This window comes from Plectropomus leopardus, chromosome 14, assembly GCF_026936395.1.
Source record: "Plectropomus leopardus strain MGB_pleo_1.0 chromosome 14, ASM2693639v1, whole genome shotgun sequence".
Lineage (NCBI taxonomy): Eukaryota > Metazoa > Chordata > Actinopteri > Perciformes > Serranidae > Plectropomus > Plectropomus leopardus.
In genome coordinates this window covers 27572752-27588613 of record NC_142189.1, presented here as the reverse complement: position 1 = coordinate 27588613, position 15862 = coordinate 27572752, and the positions used below count along the sequence as shown (strand labels likewise).

At 41.5% G+C, this 15862-nt stretch overlaps 1 long non-coding RNA gene across 2 annotated transcripts in view; it reads left to right on the top strand.

Moving 5' to 3' along the window:
• Positions 1 to 14967, top strand: part of LOC148187508 (uncharacterized) — a 70306-nt gene extending 55339 nt beyond the window's left edge. For both annotated transcript variants that reach the window (XR_015778730.1, XR_015778729.1), the window contains exons 2-3: positions 10881 to 11157; positions 14159 to 14967. This is a non-coding gene — a long non-coding RNA (uncharacterized LOC148187508). The remainder of the gene's footprint in view (positions 1 to 10880; positions 11158 to 14158) is intronic.
• The last annotated feature ends 895 nt before the right edge of the window (positions 14968 to 15862 follow it).

Sequence of the window (15862 nt, the reverse complement as noted above, 5' to 3'; positions counted from 1 at the left end):
GGCAATCAATCATGTTGCTGAGACAGCTTTATGACTTCTAATGAATTTCTCCCACGCCACCACCAACGCTGGAGATTCAATGGCAGCCAGTTTTTGTCTCCAGGCTGAAATCTGAAGGCATTTATCTGGAGTTTATCTGAAGCTGTGCTCTTTTGGCAGTCTTTTTTCTTCTTGGGCGTGGATGAGATCTGAAATCGTCTCATAGCAGACAGCCATTGTTTTTCCACACCTACTGTTTAACATTGCATCAACTCGTGTGCATGGCGGTCTCCTGGGCCCCCTGCACTTTTCTTCTGTCAGCCCCCGAGTCTGTTCCATGCTAATGAATGAATGAGGGGAGCTGTGGCTGAGCTCCTCTGTATTTTTAGGGCTGTGTGTCTGTGGTCTATGTGGCCTGTCCCATTCAGAGGAGCCATGGGGGGATATTTTTGGCCACGGGCTGAGTTGAGTCCAGGCCCACACAGAATCGCTGACAGACGCAGGCAAGGAGGAAAGAGGGATGTTTTCCTATTGGGAGGAAACCAGGCCTGATTATGGAGGGGAGAGAGAAAAGAAGAGAAAAGGCAGATGACTGTGTGTGTGTGTGTGTGTGTGTGTGTGTGTGTGTGTGTGAGAGAGAGAGAGAGAGAGAGAGAGAGAGAGAGGACCAGAGATGATGAGAGTGAAATGTAAATTTTCTCTGATTTCCACACCCTTCCTTTGTAGCATTAATATTTGAAAGGCTATTAATGTGACATTTGGGTCAAGTGCCTATTTTTATACCATTATAATCTTTTACATTTAATTGTTACAGAGATAGCTCAGTTTTCTTAATTGGGGTTTTACACTAAAAAAGGGAATCATTAACCAACTTAATATAATAATTATAATAATTACTCCAATCAGTAATACAGAGATGAGTTTTCCAAGCAGTTGTGTTAATTGAACTTTATGACTTGATTTGGAAATACTTAATTTATTTTCATTAATTTGTTTAATATGGGCGGCTGTGGCTCAAAGGCAGAGCAGATCATCATCCAATGGGAAGGTTGGTGGTTCAATCCTCAGGTCAACATGCTGAAGTATCCTTGGGCAGGGTACTGAACCCCAAATTGCTTGCAATGCTGTGCCATTGGTGTGTGAGTGCGTGTGAATGGTTTCTCAGTAGCAGGTAACACAGTGGAAAAGCACTTTGAGTGGTCGAAAGATCAGAACAGTGCTATACAAGTGCAGTCCATTTACCAACTGAAATAATTATTTTAAGTTGGTTAAGAATTCTGTGGACTAGTTATCTTAGACAGTATATTGCATGCAGTAGATGTCAGTTGGCACGCTCCCAGTTTGGAGAATTAGTCTTTAAGTCAAACATGTTGGCTAAGTATTTGACTGTTGTAGATGGTTGTCAGCAACATACCATATCGAAGCCACCTAAAAAATAAATAAATAAATTCAGTGTCTGTTCATGGGTACACTCGCTATATTGAGCATAGCTTTTATTGCTTTACCTTAATGTCAGAAAGTGATTTTTAAGTGGTATTCCCTCCTCAGAGGCAGACTCCATTGGGAAAAAAAAGAAAATTAACCTTGCTGTACACAAGAGGTCTACTGCTGCTTCGAGTAGTTATTCTGTTTGTTTTATTGTGTGAACTTTGGCATCACAACAACACCAACTAACAAACTGATTAAAGCAGCAGTAGACCAGCACCTCCTGTTTTCAGCGACATAAAATTACTGTTTTTGTCAGTTGAGTGTGGTGGCTTTGACGAGAGCATCGATGGGGAACTGAAGCAGTTAGATGCTTTCCCAATGGAACAAGCTATCTGACAAAACAGTAAAGCACTGAAATATTCTCAATATAGCATACACCTCAACTAATATTGATTATTTTAGGTAGGACTTTTATTTAGGAAGCTAAAATACGTTTTGTTGCTGACCCCAATCACAGCAGTACGTTGTCTGGTTTCTGCCTTTCCAAACTTGGTGGGGTGCTGACTGACATCTGCTGTAAGTACCCAATGCCACCCACTTCACCAAATCTGAACTGTCCCTTTAATGTTATCCACTGACAAACCCTCACAAGGTCAAAGCAACCGTACGCCACAGCATATTCACATGCAAATTAAAGCAAAATAATGATAATTGCAGTAATTTTTTCCCCAGTTTTATATTATTTTTTCCCTCCGCAGTTGGTTTAGTCCATATTAATGATATTAAAGATACCCATAGTCTTATTTATACAGCTCTCCAGATGCTATTTCAGTTGGCTCACTGATTGGAGCGATTTGCATGCTCCATGTAATGTGGATACAGCTCTCAGGCTATGATTCCCCATATTAATATTTAATTGCCATCAAAGTGTGTTTTCAAAGTATAGGGTGACGCTCTGGTCTCTCAGCCCAGTCACGATAGAGCTGATTCCGGAGCGGGGTGAGGAGCGTAGTGCGGTTCCAAAGAGACGAGCTCTCGGTCATCTTATCCCTTCCTCCAAACGGGCTGGCACCTGTAGCGCTTCTCCAGCAACAGTAAATCACGTGACCATTTCCTCGCGAAGAAATCCTAATCCGCGTGCCAGATCCGTCCGGGTGCAAGCAGCTGCCTCGGCCCAGGACATGTTGAAACCCGAGGCGGCAGCATTAAGAATTAAAAACGCTAGAAAGTGGTCCCTGTGCGCGCCTTGTTTTGTCATCAATGTTCCATTAGTGTCACTTTATTCCACGCCTCCCCTCCTTCTCCCCTCAGTGTGTTTGAGTCAATATCGGGAAAGCCGGCCCGTTTCTGCCCAAATGGTTACAATATACCTTCTTCACGCCTAAAGAGCTGACAAAGGTTATTACGCTGATCTGTGTTCTGAGCAGGGAAGGAGGCACAGCAGATAAGTCAGAGCTGCTACCGATATGTTATCTCAAGCTCTGGGAATTTGCTCAGAGAGAGAAAGTGTGAGGGGACATGAGCCTTTAGAAGTCCATTAATTATTATGAGGCAGCAAATTGAAACCATCTTAAAATATAGAATAAGTCAAACACACATTGAGGCGCCTTCTGGGTCGTTCTCTCCTCTGTTGTTCCGCTTTATGTCTCGGTTTCACAGTGAGGTACCGGACTTCCTGGACAGTGGCCTTGGTGTTTAGAGGGCTGTCCTCCAGCAGGAAGTCTCATGGACATAATACCTATGTGCGGCTCCAGCCGGTGGCCAGTGTGGTGATGTTGATACAGAAGCAGACTCGACGCACAGCTGTTGTTTATGATGTGGCTAGCCCAGGTGGACGGGCCACGGCCACAAGCCAACCTGACCCCGAATCCACAGATCTATAGTCCCGACCAGAGCTGTTTTTAAAGTCTTTTTGGGGGAAGTCAGTCAGGTCTGTCCCAGCAAGTCAAACAAAGTCCCAACTCCTTTTAAGCAAGCCCAAAGCAAGTGTTAACATAAGCAAATGCAAGTCACACAGAGGAGTCTTTTAGGTTTTAATGCACTTAATAATGCCAATAGTTAACCCTTGAACACCTGGATTAACATCAGTTTTCTTGGTATTGTGCTGCATTCAGACACCTTTCACGAGTATTAAAACATCAGAAACCTGAGAAAATTGGTTTGATTTCTTACAAAACATTGGAAGAAATGTCATGCAAATTCCCCAAAAGTAATAAAAGGTTATATGGAAATTACTGAAGCCAGGGGGGATTATGGGATATTATCAGATTTCATTTATTTATTTATTTATTTATTTATTTATTTATTTATTTATTTATTTATTTATTTATTTATTTATTTATTTATTTATTTATTACTAGGGAAAATGTCCAGAAAGCTATATTTATACTATTCAAAATTATGCTACAGAATTTATATAATGGCTTATGGCTCAGTGGCTTAAACTTAAGTCACTCAAACCCAATTTACTGGAACTTTTTAAAAAATGAGAAAATTTGTAAATGTGCGAGAAAAAGCTGTTTGGGCTTTTATAGACATGATTTACCCTTTATTCATTCATTGATGACAAGAAGAGCTTAAAGAAGTGTGTTGTGTGTGCATTTTATTAGTTGACACTGAGAACATCTTTGCTTTCTCTCTCATACACACTGCACGACAAAATTAGGAAACAGCTCAATTTCCAGGTTCCATTTCCTAACAATTTCAAGAAAGGAGTTTATATGTAGCTAGTCATTTACAAATAACTTTCCTGGAACCATCATTATATATTTATAATGTTGAAAACAAAGTAAAAGTGTGGTGAAGGTTTCCCAGTTAATTTAACATTCTAAGAAAAAGTCCAGTAATTACATAGCAGTTCCGTAAAAATAAAAGAGGTCAGTTTGATTGAGTTCATTAGAACCTTTTAACATCCCAGAATATTTTCCTGGAAAGAGCCATCAGGATGCTGGTTTCATAATTGGAAAAACTGACGCAGACATCCATCGGGTGACCCGTGGTGGTGAGTGGTGAGGAAGTTTCATTAAATGCTGTAACACCTTTTTAGAGCGAGCATCAACAACCATCAATACAAACCAAGCAAATTCAGATACCAAGTAATCAACAACAGGCCAGACTGTAGAATTAGGTTTTCAGAGGCAGTTTTGAACAGACCAGACTGCTGTATCATGTCTGTATGTCTGGTTGTGCCAGAGTTTTGAAACCACAATGGGAAAAACTTTCTCATCCTCACTGTTGAAAATGTGAATACACTTACTGAGTTAAATGAGAAGATCAATACCACACGTACATCTGCAAAGGAATATGATGCTAGAACCAAGAGAAAATTAGCTTAGTTTAACTTAGCATCAAGATGGCAAAGGCTCTGTCCCCCAAGGTGTGGTGCTTTGTCTTGGTGATGGGAGTCAGACGGTTGGCATTAGATGATCTGAGGTGGCGAGTGGCGACGGATGTTGGAGAAGGTCAGTAAGGTATGAGGAGGCAAGGTTATTGAGGGCTTTGTAGGTGAAGAGGAGGCTCTTGAATCCGGTGATGTATTGGAATACAGTCGAGGTGCTGAATGATGGGTAATTTGTTGTCTGGAGCAAGAGTGGGTGAGCAACCCCGCAGCTAAGTTCTGAACATATCGAAGTTGTTGGAGGTCAGTGGAGGGGAGGCCATAATAATAATACCACTTTGAAGCACTTGAGGTGTAAGAGTTGAAAAGTTATGTTTCACTTTAATTTAGTGAGCTTTAGAGGTGCTGGTGGGTGGATTTTGTCACTTCTGGACGGAGCCAGGCTAGGTGTTTCCCTGTTCCAAGTACTCATGCTAAGCTAAGAAAAACCAGTTGTAGGTGTTACTTAATTAAATAAACGTGCCTGAAATTAGTACATGATGGCAGAAAGTGCCGTTTACAAATAAAGTCCATTGTTAGTCATGCATATGAAAATAATGATAATCTGTTGTTTAGAGACAGCTAAAACTGCTTTTAGCATTGTATAATAATCAAATACAACCTTTAATGTCGTTTTTTCTCTCATGATATATGATATTTGTGAACCCATGAGTGGCAAACATCCTAAAACATTGTTAAAGCCAAATGGCTGCATGTACAGTGAAAGCCCCGAGTTGTACTGATATGCATCTGCACACACAAACACTGAGGCAGTAACAGAAAACTCTGCTCCCCGGCCTTCCAGTCCTCTCACTACATCAATAAATACAGCAAAATAGCATTAGCAATAACTTCAACTATATGACCAGGCTCTAATATGATGGAATTAGTATCAGTGTTTTAAGGTTTGGCCATTTAGGTGAAATTCTAAGCCGGGCAGGGAGTAATTTGGACACAGGGAAAATTGATTTTGACCATCAGCACTTTCTCATTTTCAAACAGCGCCTGTGGCTAAATGGGTTAGCCTGTTAAGCACATTACACAGGTAGCTTCTCCTTTCCTCCCCAATGATTATGTGTCCGCCTTGAGCAATTGATATTTCTTGCAAATAAGAAAATTATCATATTCCATGACTGGAAAGAGAAATTAGGGCCTGCTGTTATGGAGCAGAGTCTCTGGACTGAGGGAGTGAGAGCACAGTACATTTTTTCTTTTCTTTTTTTATTTTTAAGGGTGCGGTGCGTGTATCAAATGTCCAGAGCTATATTGGAATTGGGGGCGCTGTCAGGCCTCATCAATAAAAATATGCAGTGATAGGCTGTAAGTGGTGGAGGGGGGACAACGAGGGTTGGAGGGACGCTGAGACAGAAGGACGGGCTTTTTACTCTGTGCGGAGGCAGAGAGAGCTGGGAACATATAGAGAAGGGTGTGTCAAAAGAAAGCTATAATTTCACTACCAAATGTGAATTGGGCTCATAAATCATAACAAAATTTCTTCCATGAATTTTAATTGTGCTGCAGTGTTTGACTGAAGTTAACCCTTTGAAATCTGGACATCAGTTTTCTTGTGCTGTGTTCAGACGCCTTTCACAAGCTATTTGACCCATTAAAATCTGAGCAAATTAGATTTTTTTCTAAAACACTGGGGGAAGAAGGCAATGACCAACTTGGCAAAAAATTACCTTAAAATTGCTTTTAAAAAAAGAGAGGATTGTTTAAAAAAAAAAAGAAAAGAAAAATAGGGAAATTGCATAAAACAAATACTATTTTATTGTTTTATTATATTATTTTTTAACTAATTTATTTAATTATTTACTTCATTTCATCATTCATTTATTTAATTTTTGAGTCTTGTTGAGTTGCTTGTTGCCTCCTCTCCATGTTTTCCAAAGACATCAAACCAGTTTTCTCAGGTTTCAAAAGTTTAAAGCATTTCATCTTAAGCATCTGTAGTTAATATATATATATATATATATATATATATATATATATATATATATATATATATATATATATATATATATATATATATATATATATATATATATATATATAGTTGATACATAAGTAACCACATAGCCTTTTTTGACCTATTTTATCATTGCAACTAAGCAAACTAGCCCAGTAATGATGAGTGGGCGGTGACACATTCACTCAGGGCACTCAAAGGAAGTCACAAGGCACCAGTTGCTAGCGATGGGGTGCATGCCATGATGTGTGGTGTATCCAGTCGGTGGGGCCTTCCCCTCGCTGCTCCCACCCTGCGGCCTGAGAGGCTGTCTGCAGACTGTAGCTGGAGCCCTTGGCGGTCTAAGTGGAACCACATGGGGGAACCTGATAGTGGCGCTTGGCCAGAGGGGAAGTTAACCTGGGCAGTGCGGCAGGCAGCTCCAGGCCTGTGAGATGGATGGTCACTGCTGCCACGCCTGACCCCTTCAGTATAAGCGCTCACGCACAGTATCATCATATATGCACAGTATGTACACTCATGCATCCATGCAAAGACACTTTCTCTCACTTATGTACACACCTCATCCATCCTACACCCTCTCAGGGGCTTCTGCGGCTGCAGTGCCCTCAGGAGTGGCCGACCGATAAGGAGCATTTACCGTAGGGCCAGTCGGCATGCGAACAACACCAAACACACTAATGGGAGGGAGACAAAGCCACAGGCCACAGACATCCAGTAAACAGCAGACCACAGTCCACCAGATGTATACTCTCTCATCCATTTGACCACGCAGGTACACAGAGGCACCGAGTTGTGACTTCCTCAAGTCTTCACTTGCTGTGTGGCTGGTTGTAACTTGAGTAACTTGCAGCAGTCGGCTTGTATAAACCAGCAAAGGGCCAGCTACTGTGGGATAACAGTGTCATTACACCTCGGCGTTGTGAAGGATCTTTAATTGGTGGCTCAGTTAATAGGAATAATCAGTCTCTCTCTGTCTCTCTGCCTCTATCTAAGTGCTCTGCAGCCATGTGCTTCCAGTTAAGTTGGCGCTCAGCCCTGGGCAGAGGTTAAGTGAAACTACCTGCTCCTCTGTGTCTGGCGATTATTTGCTTTGTCCGCGGCGCTGCCAGATCATAAAACACTTGCGTCCACTTTCCTCCCGCTCTCAAAGTCCCCGAGGTTCATTATTGTTACGCCTGGACGTGTGGCTGTACAAGGCCGCCTTTTTAATGTCACGCTGTGACAGCCCACTGAGGGTTTCACTAACAACTCGTACCACAGGCCAATATTTCAACAGCAAAACGCACTTCAAACCTTTTCCAGAAAGATTTCGCTCCCCCCTCTTCATTTACTCAATATTGATGATCATCAGTCTGGAAGTGATACAGTAAATAATGAAAAATGAGGTTTCTGCAGGCAAATGGGATGAGACATGAAAGCGGACTGGAGTGCTGGCTCTGGTTTCCTGTCTGAATGGCTGTTAATTAATGGAGCAGACGAAGGCCATAATTCTTCACTGGCCCAGGACTGCCACAATGCCAGGCACTTCAGTGATCACAGTCGTCCACATGCTGCTGGCCTCATGCTTACATTGTTTTGCATTTTTTTTCCAGTTTGAAAGAATTCATGTCTATTAGTCTTCTGGGAAACCCAAGCCACTCTCCCTCTTTCCTTCGCTACCCCCCACACACTGTGCAGAAAGAAAGCGAGATAGGGAATCTGAGGCAGTGGATCCAAGCAAAGATCAAACCTTTTTCACCCCCTATCAGTTTGGAAAGCCAGTCCGTTCTAAATGATTTCCAAAACCGCAGGTGATTTGTCTCTGTCTCTCCCCTTGACTTCATTTTCAGGATTCAGAGATCAAAAGGGCGTGCAGCTCCTCTAAGATGAGCCCTAATCGCTTGAACTCCAGCGCAGTCATTAAATACAGTAGTATGGATGTCTCTGCACCAGTGCCAGCTGAAAACAGCCCGCTCTGAATTTCTGCTCTCTTTAGCAGACGCCACTCATGGGGAAACATTGGCGCCTCCCATAGACTGTGATTAAAGTAAATGAATGAAATAAGATACAAGGAAATTGAAATGATTAGTTTTTATTGTAACCACGACGACTGGCAAGGCCCCACCGCTTCAGAACAGGAACGCCCGAGCCAATAAGGCGATTGCATTCAACTGTAAACGAGACAGTGGGCGAGGAGGGTATAAGAGCACATAGCAGAGTAAGACAAAAATGACATTGATTATGTATTCCAAGCCGTGGATTTCTCTATGAAATATGGTCGGCTTTCAAACATGGTTGAATTTCAGAGGTACAGGCAGGAATCCCCTCAACAATGTCTGTTTTAGATCAGTGACAGACACTGACATTTCTGTCGTGCATGTAATTCCCACAGAAACTCCACTTTAACTTCTTTTTTGCTCAGTGTTTTTTTGGAACTTTGGAACATTTTAAACCTGCAGTAAATATTTTTTGGCCACTTGGGGGCAACAGAAACAATCTGTGAACACATTGTGATGTTATGGGCTTTTAAGTTGACATGTTGTTAGCAAACAGTTGCTTTTTTTATACATTCATTGAAAGTCTTGTTTCTGGCCACTCAGCAAATGTTTGTTTAATGTGTTTATTATAATAATAATTTTCCTTTTAGCTCTTTTGGTCTGCACCAATGTGAATTTATCTGGCTTTTTGGTAAAATGCACCACCATATTCATTAGCCAGTTGTTTGTCTGATGTTTGGTACTGGACAGGGTACAATCAGCTGTTAGCACTCTTTTTCTCTGGAAACATGACAGCAGTGGGAGTGAATATAGTACAAGTACAGTTGAATTTCAAGTCCTAGACAAGTCGTGTGTTCTTCACCAAATGTAAGGACATTTTAAGAACAGAAAAACAATTCATGAAATTTACAAAAGTCATGAATGTTTTTTAAAAATTGGATGTCTTTGTGAAAAACAAGTTGGAAGTTGTTGCATCTCTGTAATTTTTTGAACAGCACTTTTTGCATACTGCAATTTATTTATTTTTTTGACCACTGCACAGTTCTTGTACAGGAATGAATTTATCTATGGTATCATTTTTCTAATTTGTTAGACACAAAATGTAAAAAGTGGATCTGGGGAATAAATTTCGACTTTGCTGAGAATAAATATCATTAAGATTCACTGATATAGGAAAAAGGGAAACTAATTGATTCATGGCACCTTTTTCAAATGGTATACTTTTTAAAATTTGGACTCAGGTGAAAGAATCAAGCACTCTTAGGTCAAAAGACTTGACTCCAAGTGAATTAACAAATCCTTGATGGTAAAGTCCAAGTCTTCCTCTTTTTTTTAAGTCTAAAATGATCAAATTTGTGATTTGAGTCTGATTGAGTCCAAGTCATGTGACCCAGGTCCACATCTCTGACATATCACAATGTGATCATTGTTAAGCTAAAAATAGCTTTATGTAACATTCACAGCATGATTCAGAGTTTGGGACTGGGACTGGCAGCCAGCAGCTAATGATGCTAACTCCACAAATTGCTCCAACTATGGCAACAGTGCTGACAGAGCTAACAATGTTAACCTTGAGGGGATCCACAGAGTGGGAGCTACGCTTCTTCAAGGTCACCATCCCAATATCACCAGTAACTGCTATAGGAGCACAATGTGGCGATTAGCTAGCCAGTTGGAATACACACACAGGGACTGTGGTTGTTGCGTGACTTCATTCTTTGCTCAGGACGCCATTACTCTGCTATATCTTTACAAAGCAAATACTGGTATGCTTACACAATAATGCTCTGAGTGGTGTATACATCTCCTTTAATCTTTAAATTGCATAAAAATGCCAGGATAGAATTGTGCCACTGCTTCATATTTGACCTCAACTATAATTAAAAATGTCTCTTAATTGATTTATTTTTGTAAGTTGAGTATGTAAAAAAGCTAAATTCCTCCCTACCATAATGAGCACCAAGTCACTCTCATAACCCATTCCCACAATATAATGTGTGTCTCTTTTTATAGACTGAATTCATGCATGTTTTATTCATGCTTGACTTGCTAACCTTGTTTTGCGCTGTCAGCTTCACTCTTCATGGCTGTACTTCTTACTTATTTTTTTTGTATTTTTACACTTCATTCTCCCTCTCTGTGTCCTCAGGCGTGGGTGTAAAAGGGACCACATTCCCAGAGGGGACAGTTAAGTCCCTCACGGAGGGAAGCAATCGGACCCAAACCTCCAAATGACGAGTGTCATCTTCCTCCCTCCCCATCCGGCCGGAGCCTGTGAGTGGTGGTTGTTTTTTTTTTGTCCTCACCACCACTTCTGGGCTGGGGTTCCCCGCCGAGAACCCACACGCCTGAGCTGGAAGCGCTGGGATAGTGAGGCACTGCGAGGACAACAAATGCATCTGCCCTCGCTCTTAGTCACATTGCAAGTATGTATGTGAAATTCCCAACCTCAAATACAGTATGCAGAATCAGAGTTTGGACAGTGATGCTGTTGACTGGCAAATTACAGACGTTGGTCTTGGTGAAAAAGCGGTATATTTCATAGAATGTGCTTTGGTAGTACACATGAAGTAGCAATTTTAAAACATGACTGAGACTATAAATAGCTCACATGAACGAGTGCTTTTCAGTTTTTTACTGAGCTTTTCATCAATAGGACAAACAACACAGGACCCATTTCCAGTTTTATGTTGTGTGTCATTTTGTGTTGTATCAGAAAAGGAAATGAAACACAGTGCCTCTATTGAATGGGTAATTAACCCTTTGAAACCTGGAACGACATCATTTTCTTGTGCTGTGTTCAGACACTTTGTACTTGCATTTAAACCTTTGAAACCTGAAAAAAATTGTTTAATTTCAGTTTAAAACATGGCTAAAAAGGAAAATCGCAATGAGCAACTTGACAAGAGATGTCCCGCAAATGGCCAGAAATTAGGAAAAGGTCACAAGAAAAGTACCTGAAAATTAGTTTTAAAAAAGAAAGCAAGAGAGAGAAATGATTAGATGTTAATAATATATATTTTTTTAAATAACCAGAATGCCCATAGAACTCTATTAATTGTATTTATTATTATTATTATTATTATTATTATTATTATTATTATTATTGGTTTAATTACTTTTATGTATACATATGTGTCTATACTTTTTTTAAAGCTTTTTTTGTTTTTCTCCTGTTTTTCTTCTCTCTCTCTCTCTCTCTCCCTCTTTTGTTTTTTCTTCTTTGCTAAATTTGAGGTAACTTTCTTCTAACTCATATCTTGTAACTTCTTCCTGTGATTTTGAAAGAAACTGAGCCACACAGCTCAATTTTCAAAAGGTTAATATCCTCAGTAATATTCCAAAACCAGAGATGGAGAAGCCTCATAAACACTAACCAAGGGGGAAGAGGAAGCTGGAGAAAATGCACAGACGATTTGAGTAGTAATTAATTACAAATGAATTAAACTCATCCAGTCAATTGACCACTCCTCACACTCATCACACAACCACCAAACCCCTCCACCACCCTCCACTGCCTCTCTGCTGTTTGATCCCAGGCCTGTGTCCACCCACCAGCTCTCCCAGTGCCCTCTTTCATCCCCCGCCCACCTGGCACGAGAAGAAAGGCTGCCTCTAAACACAGTGCAGAGTGGGCCGGGCCCAGCGGGCATCGTGCCATGCGTACATTTCCACATTCTCTCATCGCCTGTGCTGTGTTTCCTCTCCAGCAGCCATACATCAGCCACCGCTGAGCCTGCGCCTGGCCCTGCCCAGCTCCTTTCCGCCTCGCAACGCAACTACAAAGCCGTGGGGTAAATGACAGGAGCAGCGGCCATGTACAGTGTGACGGGAGAGGAAGGGGGGGGTGGATGTTTAACACAGAGGCATTAAAGTGAACACAAGCAGAAATAAGGGCATATTGAAAAGCTCTCTAGTGAATTAAAACATTCATCAGTGAGCGTCTCGCTGTGACGCTGGGTGAGGGTGTGGATGTCCTGGCTGGTTGCCAGGTTGGAAGCTTCATGGCTTCCTAGTAGGGCACAAATTGTCACATGCACCAGTGGCCAAAACCAAACCACCATAACCTAGGGTGGAAGTGACATCATCCTCTATGGCTTGGCAGGCAGGGCTGATGGCATTATAATAGCGATGGCGTCGCACTGGAGGAACGAGCCAAGAATTGGTTAACCACAGAGGAAAAGACACGGGGACGCAATGAATGACAAGAAAGGAAAGGGAGGATTTGTCTTGCTTGTCAGGTGAAAGTTAATTGATCTGGGTTTGAGCCACACTAGCAGCATGGGTCTCAGGATGGCGATGTCGGTCGATCACTCTGCCGCTTTGGTCCAGACTGAAATATCTCCACAACTGTCAGGTGGACTGAAATAAAATTGTAAAGACATTTCAGGCTCCCCCTTAGGATGAATTTTACTATTTTTGGCAATCTCTCAACCTTTCATCTAGTGCCATCGTCAGGTCAAATTGTACTTTTCCAAAACTAACAGGAGGAAATTAGTAGCATTTAGTGACGTTCAGCGGTGAGGTTGCATATTGCAACCAACTGAATACCCCTCCCATAAACCCTCCCTTTCCAAGCGTGTAGTACAACCTCTGGTGGCCTTGAGGTAACACAGTAACGCAAAAAGCCCCGAAGAGAACCAGTGTTTGTTTTGTCTGTTCCTGGCTACTGTAGAAACATGTCCTAATGTTGTAGTCAAGACCACCTAAACCGAGACCAAGACATTACCAAGACCAGATATTGAGACCAAGACAAGACCAAACCTTTGAGGGTTCGAGACCAAGTCAAATCCAAGACCAGACCAGTGCGAGACCCAAACTGCACAACACAGTTTAGATAAAAAGTGGAACATGCAAACCATAGTCACTCCTCAAATTGATCTGAAAGAGCCACATTCCCATAAAAACACCCACAGAAATTTTCCACATAATTTTTAGGACGTGCTGATTTTCAGGCTAAGCGTCCTGATGAATGTTATGTTTTGTAATTTTACATCTGCTTGCAGGAAAGCCCTCACAAGGTGCTGGGTACTTCCTGAACCCCACACAATACGGGAGTGGATCCATATAGTACAAGATATTAATGTTTATATTAAAAGATTAATTTTTGTCTCACTCCTCAGAAAAATGTTTTTTCCTAGGTCTTATGTAGAAACTTTGTTTCCTCCAAAATGTGCAACGGTCTTAAATTTTGAAAAAATTTGAACAGCAGAGAAAGTTATACTGCGTCAACTCTTTCACTGACATACTTTATGTATGTCTATATGTTTACCATGCAATTTTTTTGATAAAATAATCATTAAGTATTGCAGAGGTGAATTTTACATGTTGTAATTTTTTTTTTTTTTTTTTTGAGCAAACAAATACAAATGCTTAAGAGCTGAAATCAACTTAACCATCTTTATTTCACACTTCTCTTTTGCACAGGACAGCTCAGTGATGTCACCACAGTGGGGGGTCCTGACCAGTCTTGAAACAGAATCCAGAGTCCTCTTTGACTGAGACCGATATGAGACCAAGAACTTTAAAACAGAGACAAAGACCAGTCTCGAGTACCACAACACTGACATGACAGGGCAACATGGTGACTCCATAGAAGAAGACCTGCTCTCTACATGGATAGAAATGGCTCATTCTAAGGTGACAACAGCACAACCATTCTAATTTTGGGGGGATCATACATGCATGAAAACATAACTATGAATATAACATATATTACATATATTGCAGTTCGCCTAGTGCGCCTGCGTACACCTGATTGAATTTGCTTGACTTGCCTTTTGTTGCTCATTGCCTTATTCCAATGTTTTTGAAAGAAATCAAGCCAGTCTGCTTAGGTTTTAAAGGGTTCATGTATGCCTGCTGACATGCTAAACAAAATAGAGACCACTGTAAACATTTCGCCTGCTAAACATCAGCAGGATAGCATTGCCATTTTGAGCACATTAGCATGCTGACATTAGCATTTAACTCAGTGCATTGCTGTATTGCTTGTTCACCAATCGATACATACATATTAGATGTCATCTAGGAAAAACTGTGTGTAAAATTCATAAAATATATATGACTGATTTCATCAATCAAATATCCAGTTCATTGACAAATACCTAACTTATAGTTTTGTTAGCCCCATACAGTTTTACATCGGTGGTATCAAATGGCTCCATTTCAAACACCTCTTTTTGGGGCTGTTCTCAGGACACTGCAGCTCCACGCTCAGCACCGGGGCTTTCAAACGAATGATACTCCCGAAGCATCCTGAATGTGTGTTTATAAACAAGACTCAATATTATTGTGATGTCTGAGCTGAATTCGATAGATTCCTCCTCTGTCAGTTGTGCTTCCGCTGCAACACGATCCGAAATTACATTCAACAGCAACAGGAGACGGCTCATTGTCTCTGTGTGCTGCAGCGCTCCTGCTGCCTCTTTAACTTCATCACAGGGGCTCGGCGGGGCTTGCCAGGGGCCATGGGAGTCTGAAAACACCCTGGTCCATTACTCAAAGTGAGAGGCTAACCTGGAGTTAGAGTGTCTTGGCTACCTCCATCAGAGTCCCATGTCTGGCTCGAAGCATTCCCTCAGAGGCTTTTGGCTTTAATGGACTCTGCTAAACGCATTCTCTCTGTATATTACCTTTAGGATCGGCCATATCTGGTTTCTATAGACTCTGTTTACACATGGCTCAAGCTTGTTCTGCCTAATGCTCTCCTTTTTTCCCCCGTTTCATAGCTCCATTTCTGCAAAAAATCCTTTTTACTCTTTCACTACATTCCTATTTTTGTTTGTTCTTAGTCGACATCGATTCTCTTTTTCCTGTGCATGTAAAAGATTTAGAAATGGACCTCCAGTCTGAATTTACTGAACATTTTCCACGGCGCTCGGCCCGCTTCTCCCTCCCAAGAGGGTCAGATTATAGCCCACATTAGGGAAAACACCTCATTCATTCACACACGTAACCCCACATCAGTGCAGATTGTCTGGCTGAGACAGTTCATTGACTCTGGAATATCCGTCTTTGTTTTCCCCGTCCTGTTCAGCGCTCCCACGTGTGCGTCTGGTTTTAATGACTGCGAGTCACCCACAGACCCGTTTTAACTTGATGGACCAAATAGTGCCAATACCACACTGG